Source organism: Columba livia, chromosome 15 (assembly GCF_036013475.1).
Source record: "Columba livia isolate bColLiv1 breed racing homer chromosome 15, bColLiv1.pat.W.v2, whole genome shotgun sequence".
Classification (NCBI taxonomy): Eukaryota; Metazoa; Chordata; class Aves; order Columbiformes; family Columbidae; genus Columba; species Columba livia.
In genome coordinates, this window is record NC_088616.1 from 1008607 (window position 1) to 1021186 (window position 12580).

The 12580-nt window shown below is 43.3% G+C and overlaps 1 long non-coding RNA gene across 4 annotated transcripts in view; it reads right to left on the reverse strand.

Moving 5' to 3' along the window:
- The window catches only part of LOC110362183 (uncharacterized), a 69802-nt gene that overhangs the window by 16721 nt on the left and 40501 nt on the right, over positions 1-12580 (reverse strand). Inside the window, exons 3-7 of one of the 4 annotated variants that reach the window (XR_010466268.1) lie at positions 11582-11715; positions 10534-10740; positions 7663-7939; positions 6930-7011; positions 4894-5032 (exon numbers count right to left, since the gene is read on the reverse strand). This is a non-coding gene — a long non-coding RNA (uncharacterized LOC110362183). The remainder of the gene's footprint in view (positions 1-4893; positions 5033-6929; positions 7012-7662; positions 7940-10533; positions 10741-11581; positions 11716-12580) is intronic. The other 3 variants (XR_010466267.1, XR_010466269.1, XR_010466270.1) reach the window with 3 other exon arrangements.

Consider the following 12580-nt stretch of genomic DNA (forward strand, 5'->3'; position numbering starts at 1 on the left):
GGCTCCAAGCTCCTTTCAGGCAGTTCAGAGATCAGAAGGTCTCCCCTCAGCTCCTGTTCTCCAGCTGAACCCCCAGGTCCCTCAGCTGCTCCCATCACACTTGTGCTCCAGCCCCTCACCAGCTCCGTTCCCTTCTCTCAACTCACTCCAGCACCTCAAGGCCTTTCTTGGCGTGAGTGACCTGAAATTGATCCCAGGATTCGAGGCTTGGCCTCCCCAGTGCCCAGCACAGTGGAACAATCACTGCTCTGGTCATGCTGGCCACACTATTCTTGATGCACACCAGGGAGCTGTTGGCCTTTTTGGCCACCTGGGCCCACTGGTGAAGCTGATGAAGTCAAAGCCACGGTCTTCTTGGGGACTCGCAAAAGGTCAATAGTGACAAGACAGAGCAAATCAAGTACAACCAGATAGACTAAAAAGGAATTTTCAGAGTGAGGGTAGTCAACCATTGGCACGAACCTTGAAGGTTTTTAAAACTTGTCAGAACTAGACATAAAGCAACCTGGTCAAGCTTCAAAGTCAGCCCTGCTTAAAGCAGATAACTTTCAGAGGTCCCTGTCAACTTAAGTTATTCTATATTTTTAATTTGGATATAAACATGATGTTTCAACAACACACCACATATCAGAGCATCTTCCCTCAACTACTTGGAAAATAAAAGGAACATACTGGCAAGAATGTAGTGTCATCGTTGTCCAATTTTCATTTGTGACTTTCCTGTACAATGTTAAAATATATCTCCACTGTACCGTGTGGTAGTGTTGCTGTAACAGTTCCTTCATACTAGCTAGGAAGAAGGTCCAAAAAGCTACATTCTAAAATCACCATTTTGCAGTGATTCCCAAAGAACTCAAAGTTCAATAAGTACGCAAATAACAATTTCAGCGAAGCTGCAGAACAGTCGAGCTCTGGTTTACTCGACTGCTCCTTCACACCCTTCCTGCAGTGCAGCTCCTTGGAGAGCCAGCGTGTGGCACAAAGAGGTGGAAACAGCACAATTCCTCCTCCTGGGAGGAGGGAGGCGAGGAGCTCCTGGAGCCGCGGACGCGGGGCAGGAACAGCCCAGCTCCCCCGCAATCACTGCGGCCTCAATGGGGCTCCAAGGCTCTATTCCGCTATAACTAGTTTTTACTTATTTATTATATTACATTTACTTATTATTTATTTGTTTGTTTGTTTGTTTATTTGTTTGGTTGGTTGGCTATTTATGTATTTATTTATTTGGTTGGCTGGTTATTTATTTATTTATATCTGTTTTTATTTGTTTCTGTTTTGCTGCCCCATTACACACTGTAGAGAACAGGATTCAACACATCAGCAACCTTAAGTCTGAGCCGTTACAATGGATAGAGTCACTTTTTTTGGAGAAAATACACTGAATGCAATTTAACCCTTAAAATACATTCACAGCTTGGACATGCAGAGGTGTGCCAGTTCAACTGAATGTGTGAGCACAACATTTCCATGTGCTGTTGCAGGGAAAATCCTACTGAGACAGCAGCAACACCCCGTGTGCCACCACGTCCTCAGCACAGGAGCGATCACTTGCGTGAATATCACTGCTCGCTCTAAGAAAGCAAATAAGCACATGAAATAACTGAGGAGGGAAGGAGTAGGAGGTTGATGTGTAAGCACATCCTGTGCTGAGCACAAGCAGCACTGACTCAGTCCTGAACGCCTGGACCGCGATTCGAACTGAGCAGCCCTGGTCTGTTTGACCCTGTATGACTACCCAGGAGTCAACAAGGAGAATACTCTGCACAGCTGGAGTCTGCTTTGAAAACATGACATTCTTTGTCTGAACCATGGAGTTTTAGAAACAAAGAGTGCAGATAACAGAATCTGAGATTTTGTTTTTTGAGAGGAGTTGTTTGCTTATTCATGAATAAAATAATTTAAAATGAAATTACATAGGCAGATTCATAAATACTGTATCAAAGTCAGAGGTAGGCAGACATGTATTTTGCTCGGATCACACTCCAACAGGACTCGGCTTTTGAGCTACTTTGCAGGGAACAGCAAAATACTAATCACATCTATATGTTTCATGGCTTAAATAATTAGTGTTGTTTCCTTCCTACCACTGATGTTACCAAATCCAAGTGCCAGGGTGCCCTTGTTCACCTAAACCGGCACTCGTTCACATTAACAGCAAGACATCCACCACCTTCACCAGATCTTGAGCCAGACTCTATGAAAGCAAAGCGCGCACAGCGATGTTTGGGACTCTGCTTGGCAAGTATTGATGAGGCTACTGTCCTTCCATGGCTTCTTTGCATTTGGTTTTAGCAAGGAACCCCAGCAGAGGGATCGCGGCAGAACAGGGTTAAGGACGGGGTTACCCTTCTCATGAATTGATGACCTGTGGTTTGGGAGCAGCCATTGGGCCTCAAGAAATAATTCCATCAAATTAAAACCAGCTTTGCGTAAGAGATACTTGCCACTTTGGTTCTAACTCATGCATACTCTTTAAATGGAAAACAGAATCATTCGTGGCACAAAATTCCTTACAGAATAGGAATTTAATTGCAAGTCAAAAGCAGGATTTAAGTTTGTTTCTGATACTAAATGGTATTTATAGAAATGCAACAGGGATATATATGTGTGTCTGTCATGAATGCAGTGAGAGACTGTTTTATCTGCAATAATTTGTTTCAGAATTTATTTAAGTATTTTACCACTATGCATCCTCTGACAACTGGAAAATAAATAAGATGATGATGCATTACTTCCCTGCCCGGAAATTAGGGAGTATTATTAACACAAGTATTCACGAAGATCTGCTAAAAGATGGTTTATGCCTGAAGGCGACTTTTGTGTGTTTTATTCAGGAGAATTTTGTGTGTTTTAAGTACGATGATGATTTTATGACTCAGGCTTTTAGAAACGTCTTAATGAAACTAAAAAAAACACTTTTGCCCAACATTTTTAGTTCCATTTGAGACTACTTCCAACACTGGTGCTTTTACAGCAAGATCCATTACGTCCTGGAATGGATACGTTATTTGAGAAGTTCAGAATGGATCCTAGTGGAGTTTTTAACAGAATGTGAATGTTACCATCCTCCCCACCCATGTCTGATCACAACAGACAAAACCCCGTGCAGAGCTTCATGATGAACAGCAAATTAAGTGAAAATTTGTATTTGTCCTCAAATTATTTTTGAATCAGTAATAAGCTGCAGAGCTTTAACTTGAAAAGTATGTTGGAGAGAGAAATTCAGCAGCTCGGGAGAGGAGGAATCTGCTCAGGTGAGCTCAGCTGATGTTCCTCTGCCCAGGGGCCCTTAATCTCCATTTGTACAGGGGTTCCTCATCACGAACACACCGCTTACACTGGAGCACAAGAAGGAATTCTCAGTCCTTCTCACCAACCTTTCTCCCCTTTCAGTTAACAGTGAAACATGCACTGAGACCAACAATGGAGCTCAGGTGCCACGTATCCATGGGATCGCACTTTCTTCTTCCCCTGCAAACAGCCCGGGCAGAACCCGGCGTCCCCAGCACTGCCCAGTGACCCAGTCACAGCCGCTGCTTCCCCATCCTACCCAAATGCCGGTGCTGCTTCCACCTGAAAACACGGCCCAACCAGCACCAGCCGCTCCAAGGGAACCCTTCTCCTGCCCTGGGGACATTCCTTTGTTCCCAGCCTCTTCTCTCTCCCACCCCCTCATCTAAACTTATTTGCTCCTGGCCTCACATCAAGCTGGAACTGTGGAGCATAGCTAATACATAAATTAGGGACAAACTTTCCGCTGTGGTCCCAGATCAAAGGTAGGAAGAGCTGCGTGACTGCGGGGCCCAGCCGCGGCGGGTGCTGCCCCTGCCCCGTGTGCACATCGCCCACGGACAGACTGAAATACTGAGCCTGCAGCACGTCAGGAAATATTACATCAAAGGAAGAGAGTAAGAAATAAACTGACATTTTCCACAAAATAAATAGCTTACCATTAGCATTATATAAAGTGTTGTGACAAACTTAATTTTGGAATTATTGACAAGAGCCTGGAAGTTAGTCTTTAATCATGAACTTTTCGAAATTGCCTTTCAAAGGCAAAGTCTCCACTCCTGTTCTCTCTGGCACATTTGTTTTCCATTTTGGATTTATTGGCACAGAAATCACCCAAATCACAAAGCTGATCTTCAGTCACCACTGCAGGGCTTTTTGGAGCTGTTTGGGCTGTTCAGAGTTACTTTGGTTCCTGTCATGGAAAACCATTACTCCAATCTTTCTATTAAGAGCCCCCAGTTCACAAGAAGCTTTTCACTGGATGCCAAGTTAGCCAAGGCTGTGAGATGAATCTGCCTTCTTTTAATGTGAACATGCTACACTTTGAAATACAGAGCTCAATTTTATTTGAAAGTAGGCTTGAACGGGCTAGAAGTCCTCAGTAGAGAAAATTTGAGTTGGTGGGCAAAACAGATTAAAATAAAAAGAGTTGATAACAGATCTACTGCCCTCTGGTTAAACCCTCCTTGGGTGAAACTTTTGCTTCCATCATCCCTTCCAGTACAACACATTTCCATGGCTTCTTGGTTTGCAGTGAGCTCTACCAGCTCCTCCTTGATTACAGCACACGGAAAGCGGTACGTGCCTGTGCCCTGACTCAGCTTTTCTGCGATGTGCTCCCATCACCTCCCACACCCCTCGCCCCTTTCTGTTCCAGCCGTGTCCCCTGGCTCTGCTCCAGGGACATCTCTGGGCCACTGGCTCGCAGTGCCCGTCAGCTCCCCTGGAGCTGGGCAGGACTGAATTCATCTCCTGACCCCGCCAGACACTCCGCTGTACACAACAACTGCGAACACACCAACCGGATATACCGTTTATCTACCACATGCACATAAAATCCAGCATGCTATGAAGAAAAACACGTTAAAAGAGTTTAAATACCTTCTTGAATAGGGCCATGCCTCCGCAGATCTGAAGTCACCAGGACCTTCTTCACCTTCTGCAGCAGGACCAACCTGCGCCAGCTGGAGGAGATGCTGAGAGCCCCACTGCCAGTCTCGGGTACAGAGGTCAGTGACTGCTGGTACCGTATTTGAGCCATTTGAGCCCTCAATTATAAGGGCTTGAATATTGACTTTTATCTGAAGATGTGATCAAGCATTTACCATAATGGGATGTCTCTCCAGTCTAAGATCAAGTCTTCCTTTCTAACTAGGTTTATCTGCCTCCTAACTTTAAAACAACCTCTGAGATCTGAGACCATAGCAATGTAACTTAACAGTATTAATACCAAAGCAATTTAGTATCTGCGTGCTCTGAGCCTAACACATGTTCAATGAAAGCATAAAATCCAGCACAAAGTACCCCTGATGGTGATGGCTTTTATACAGTAATTTAGCAATTCAAACACAGATCTTCTACCTGACACTTGCTTCTTATTTCCTTTCCTCCCTTTGTTTTAAACTCTTGCATAAAAACTAACCAATAATTCTCACAAAACTCTAGGGTATGGAAACATTGCCTACCTCATTATCAAAAAGGAAAAGGGCCCATGTAAAAGCTGACTCGATCAATGACAGCAAAAAATTGTCAGTAAGACTCAAGACTCAGGAACTCTGAGCTCTTATAAGAGCATTAAGCAAATGGGTTTGTTGGACAATGGCTAATGTGAAGGAGGAGGAAAGCTTCATTTGCAGCTTGCCAGCTCAGCATTGAAGTTAAGCTCAAAACAAATCTGAACACTAGAAAAATACCCTCATAGCCAACTCAGATCAAGAAATGGTTTAAACATAAAGGAGCAACCAAGAACCCAGTTTTTGAGCACTTTTGGAATTAATTTATAAGATCAGTTGGTGAAACTTTATGGGACAAACCCTGTGACTGGAGTGGTGGTGGATGAACCATCCCTGGAGACATCCCAGGCCAGGCTGGACGGGGCTCTGAGCAACCTGAGCTGGTGAAGATGTCCCTGTCACGGCAGGGGGGGCACTGGGAGCTGGGAAGGGCCCTTCAGCACAAACCATCTGTGATTCTATAATCAAATCAGTATTTCTCAGGTACTTCAGAAACAACCATTCATATCTAACACTTTGAAAGTCAGAAGAGGCACACACAGTGCAAGGTTCACATCATGAATGTATTCTCTTCTGATTTTGAAAAACAGGCTGTAACTAACAAGCATTCATTCATAGAACATAAACCTCTTCTCAGTTGCCTCTGAAACCAAGCTCAGTGCATTCATTTGGTAACAGCTTCAGTATTTACAAGGGCTACAGAATCAAAATCAATTGTTCATACTTATGTTCTGAATTGTGGGGAAAAAAGAGCTTTTGACTTCTAAAATTTTCACACTTTCAATCTAATCATCAAGAAGAATAACTGCCGGTATTTTGAAGATATCAATATATTCCTGCTGGTATATTATACTTTCCTCCTCTCTACAATTGTTTTGGGGGACATTTCAGCCATGATAACTGTAGTTTTAAATAACCTAACATCCAGGAAGGGAAACTAAACATAAGTAGCACGTTTTGCTTAATCCACAGATTATGTTTAGCTACTGTGAAGGTCTAATTTCATTCTGTTTGTTTTGTGAAGGGAAAGAATCCCCAACATTATTCCTTTCCTGATCATCAGGTTCTCAAGGAACAAACAGACAGCCATAATCACTGCAAAATAATTCAATACAAACAAAATATCATCATTTAACAAATGAAGTCATCATTTTGTTCTCCTTATACAGTTCACAACACTTTGTGTTATGTGCTCAGCCAAGAAAGACCCACGTGCCTGTTGTACAAGATCACACACAGGCAAGCACCAGGCACCACGCTCTCCACTTCTTCACCAGCTCGCATCCTCGCCAAAAGACGCTGCTACAGCCTCATTTGTTCCTGTTCATTAAGAGTCTGTCTGTCCACAAGATGCCATTGATATGTCTGAGTTAGTTGAAGCTGGACAGCTTGCCAGGAACTTACCTGTGCTTCTTACACTAGACGTCAGGCACAGGCGGTGGCCACGGGACAGCAGCAGCACGCGGGGGTTTGATCTCAGTCATCACTACCAGAGAAAGAGAATGCCATTAATCAAAATTGTACAAGTATAGTGACACACAACTAAGTCTCAATTGCCATTGACATCCATAACTATGTATTTAGGACAAAGTAATTTACTCTTATTCTTAAAGATAACGAGTCCTGTAATGGTTTATCTCTTCTGTTCCTACCCAACACTAGAAATCCTCCATTCAGCAAAAAATTGCTTATAATCTGGCCAAATTACTTAATGTGAAGTGTCCCTTGGACCAAAGTTGGATCCTTCCTCACTTCTCTCTTTCGAAAGCAAAGAGAAAAGAGTAACTGAGAACATTTTCTAATAAATGGCACCACTTTAACACGTCAGTGTGGAGCTGACCAGCTTCATCAACCCCACTGCACCGCGGCCGCATCACGTTGCAATGCTGAATGCACTGCAACAAAAGCCAACCATTTATTGGAAAGAAAGTGTCTCATCACTGAGAAGCTTGTCCCCTTGCTGCCTTGCTTCAGTTCCCATTCCTTCCTGTTTTTTTTCTGTGGCTTAATGAAATCCCTTTCCAGCCACCTCAATGGTTCTAATGTACAGGACACAAATTATTTTGAAAGGCTTGTAGCAGAACATAAACACAGTTTTCAAATGCCAAGACTCTTATCTGAGCTTTTTAAAGCTTACGTGTCTTTGAAAACGCTGCCAGTGCTGGCTGAGAAGGCACATAAACCCAGCCGTGTGCGGAGAGGCGGCCGCGGCGGCACCGCGGTGACACTGAAATTCTCCGCAGTGTTACCATGGCCTTCAACCGCGGGCTTTGGGGAAGACAATTCTGTAACGCCACATCAGCACGAGAGCCTCTTGTTCTGAATGCTGGATGCTCTTGCACTCTTAACCAAGCCACTTATCTTGCTACCAAGTTGCCTTGAGCATTTTTTCAAAGGGATGCTCTTCTATTCAACTAAAGCAAAGGAAGTATTATTAAGTATGATAAAATGGACAGCAGAAGTGTTATTTAAACAAAAGAACCTTGTATAAACTGCTTAATCATAAGAAATCAAGCCAAAGAGCCGATCGGCAAATCAAGTATAATATATATATATTGGTGCTTGCTAGCTGAAAGTTTTGTTACAAGCACCAGGTGAAAGACACAGAGTATGATGGTCTTTCATTCTGCAGAAGAACAGAATCGCTGTTCCTTAATTTCCAAGTTGCCAGGGCTCACTGGAAGAAATACGTTTAGCAAGATATGGAAGTTGCAATAGTTTTTCTTCCACATCAAGAAAAAAAAAAACAACAAAAAATCCCCAAAAACACACACACAAAATCTCCACAAAATAAAACAAAACAAAAAACAACAACCAAACAACAACCAAAAAACCAACCAAACCTTCAGTATTTTCAGGGAGAGCACAGGACACTTTGCCTCCTCCAATATCACATCAAACTCTCCACCTCTTAATGTGTCTTGTTTGAGTTTCCATACACTGCAAATATTTAACATTATTTACCCTAAAGCCACCCCTGTACACTGTGATGCAGAGTAAGTAACCAAATATTCATTCCTTCTGCCATAGGTGATTTGAAATTTATTTCTGGGTATATCTCACATTTCCTCCTCCTGGCTTAGAGGAAATTATATTTGTCAAGAACTGGAGGGACTGCTCCTTTCCATCAGCCCTTCAAATAATATCCAGAGCTTTGTGCAACAGCAATTAAAGAAAAGATGAGTTCTGACACCAGCCTTATTTTTTATAATTGCAAGAGAAAATGTGAAACTCAGATGGGTCTTGTTAGTGCTAAATGCACTCCTACTGACTCCAATTTGTTTTGTTCTATTAATTTATCATCTTACATTTGGAATGATTTTATAGTCTGCTAGGAAAAGGTCTCAGAAGCATAAAGTGGTGAGATAATAGAATAAAGATGCAGCTAACTGTGATATTTCAGAGCAATTTCAGTACCACTTGTGAATACGCTACTATTCCAAACAGAACCCTGCAGCTCTTCATGCCCACAGCATCTACACCATTGTTTGGTATGAACAAATCTGACAGTGTCGGTGGCCAAACTCATTGAGCCCCATCCACGTGAGCCCCATCCACGTGAGCCCCATCCACGTGAGCCCCATCCACGTGAACCCCATCCACGTGAGCCCCATCCACGTGAGCCCCATCCACGTGAGCCTGCGACCCCCAAGGCAGGTCGGGCTGGTGAAGACCCTGTCGCTTGTTCATCTGTAACCAACCTGTCAACAAGTCTATCAAGTCAACCCTTGAATAGCACATGCAGCAAAATAATATCAGGACTATACAAAATGGTGAAGGTATTTCTTGAACACTATAATTTAGATTTAACCTATAACTTGCTTGCTATTTAGAATATATATTGTTGTGGTAAGTTGGAACTGTGGCTTAAGCTGCATGATGATGCGTTGTGATTCGGGCTGAACGCCACGCTAACCTTTGAGACCTTGAGTGTGCTTGACTGGTTTCAGGATTCTCAGGATGTGTGGCTGTCTTTTCAGATGAGAAGTGAATAATGGATTGCTTCATGCTTCTCTTATTTTATCTACTGAGAATTACTGCCAGCTGCGAGTAAACAAAGACCACGTGAGGGATATTGTGATTTACAGACACTTGTGCTTTCCAAGACAATAAACAAGTGTTGGACAGCAGTGTGAAAAACGCGCGTCAGTCACTGAGAGGTGAACAAGGTGAATGTTTAATATCCTTCATGAACTTCTGCAGCACCCACAAAAGCACCAAGAATTACAAACTCAGTTACACCTTACTGATTGGAGCTCTAAAAGAGAGTATATGACCCATAAAGCCAGCTGAACAGGTTTTCCAGTTGTTTTGGTTTGGTTTTCCATTTATTATCACCAGTGGTCAGCAAAGGCAGCTCAGCGGGTGGCACAAGTCCCTCTGGATCAGTGACACCACATCCCCACACCGCTTGTAAGCTCTGTGATGCCACAGATATCGCACCACAATGACGAAAAACTATGTTTTTAAGTTAGACTCCAGACACTATTAGAAAAATCTGTTATTTACTAGTATCTTTGCTACATTTCAGCTGGAATTGCCATGCTCTCTAAATTCCCTGGTTTATTTTACTGCACTTTTTTTTCTTCCTTAGCATTGCTGTTGACCCACTTAAGGACACCTGACGTTAGAAGAGGCCTTGTCTCTGTGCATAGAGCTAGAGTGAAAGAGGCACACATATAGTGAATTCCCGTCATTTTTGCAGAAAATATTACAGGTAAATGCAAATATTTGCGTGTGTTAAGATACACAGAGACTCATAAACTAGTTTATTTGATAACAATCTTTATATTGTTTCGAAAAATATCGGCTATGCTTTTAAGACTTCATAGGATTAGGAGAGTAAAAGCCCCACATGCTACCCAAGAAGCTCAAGTGGGAAGGGCCGGGAGATGTGGTCATTCCTCACCCAGCCACACTCCATCTTTTTTAAAACAAAACAAAACAAAACACATGAGCAGAAAACAATTTCTGTTTGGCAAGTATCATCATGATGACAATCACCTACCCGAAGGTCACAGAACCCCGGGCTGGCTGGGCTGCAGGACCTCCATGGATCCCCAGCCCCACTGCTCCCGCAGGGTCACAGAGCAGATCACACAGGTGGGTCCAGGCGGTTTGAATGTCTCAGAGCAGGAGACTCCACACCCGCTCTGGGCAGCCTGGGCCAGGCTCTGGCACCTCCCAGCAAACAAGTTTCTGCTCGTATGTCCACCTGACCAAAAAACCCAAAAAATCAAAAACTTAGAAAATGGAAGACATAAAAAAAAACATTTTTAGCATAAAATATTTCAAATGTGTTTGAAGTGCTCCAAATCAAAAATCAATGCAGAAATACATTCATTGTTGGAATGCCAGCAAAAGGAATATATGGAGGAAGCCAAAGCATCTTATTGATTACCACCAGCATCCAGCTGCAGTTCAAAGCCACAAAGATGTCCATAAACACCCCAGCAGTGTGGCTGAGGTGGCCCCAACATGGTGTGGCTGGCAGGGGGAGGACAGCACCCTGGTTTCTCCCTGTGGGAAGGACAGCACCCCAGCTTGTCCCATGGGAAGGACAGCACCCCAGCTTGTCCCACAGAAAGAACAGCACCCCATCTTGTCCCATGGGAAGGGCAGCACCCCAGCTTGTCTCACAGAAAGAACAGCACCCCATCTTGTCCCATGGGAAGGGCAGCACCCCATCTTGTCCCACAGAAAGAACAGCACCCCATCTTGTCCCATGGGAAGGGCAGCACCCCAGCTTGTCCCCATGGGAAAGGCAGCACCCCAGCTTGTCCCATGGGAAAGGCAGCACCCCAGCTTGTCCCATGGGAAGGGCAGCACTCCAGCTTGTCCCTGTGGGAAGGGGCAGCACCCCAGCTTGTTTTCTTCTTTCACACCGCAGAACTCTGCACTGGAAACCTCTCCCAGATTCCTCTGAGCTCCCACCAGGCTCCAGCTGACCCATCCAAATGGACTTTGCTCTTGTATGAGCAAGGGAAGATGAAGCCCATCTTCGCTAAGACGTTCCTGCGGTCATTAATGGATTTGCCTGAGTCCCTGTGCTTTACCTTGGTTGAGGTAAATATTTCTACACTTGGTACATTCCTGAGGATCTTTCCGGTAAGTCTCGTGGAATCACCATGGTAATATTCTCCACTTGCAGTAATTATGCTGATATATCCTCTCTGAAGACAGTTAAAATCTGCAGAAATAAAAGTAATTATATATCAGTCAGTGTAATACAGCTGTGGACAGCTGTAAATAAAGTGTTTACATGGGAATGGAGCCATTGCAGAGCTTTAGAAAAGTGTGTACGAAAGGCAAGAAAATAAGCCTGTTCCAGTTTGTTAGAATATGCAGTTTAATCCATGTAGAAATCTTGTTCATCAGTAATTATAGAAGGAGATAAGACTCTTCTCAATTAAGATCAGGCAGAAAATGCTTTCATTTAATGTGCTCTGAGAAGTATCGCATCAAAAATAATTAGAGAGAGACGTAAAAACTTTGGGATGTTTTAAATATATACCTCCTTTGAAATGTAGAAAAGCTTCAAAGAACCATCAGGTTCTGGCATGCTATGGAAAGAGCATTTGTATTTAAAAACAACAAGGCCTTTCCCCTCATTTCATATATATTTGACAGAGCCACTCAAAAATAATAACAGAAAAACTAATTTAAATTCCGACATGATTCTTTGGATAATACTTTTAGCTCAATGGCTGGAATCATTAGGAATGAGCGCGTGGTAAACCCTAGATTGGGAACATGACACAGAGGAGTTTCTGTCAAGCTTTTCCAGTTATTAGTCTTCTTGTCCTGGTTATTTATATTTCCTTCCAGCTCACACATATAAGTAATGCAGTAGGAATTACAGCGGCACCAGCTCGGAGCACCCTGTGCTGGCTTTCGTTTCCCCCTTGATGAGTTTATACAGGAGACAAGAATGCATTTTTACAATCTCTACTCATTGCTCGTGCCTCTGGTAACCAGTCTTCAAGGCCCACTCTGACTCATTAACTAATCAATTACACACTCGCTAATCTGTTTTATCCAAAGATAACAAAGGA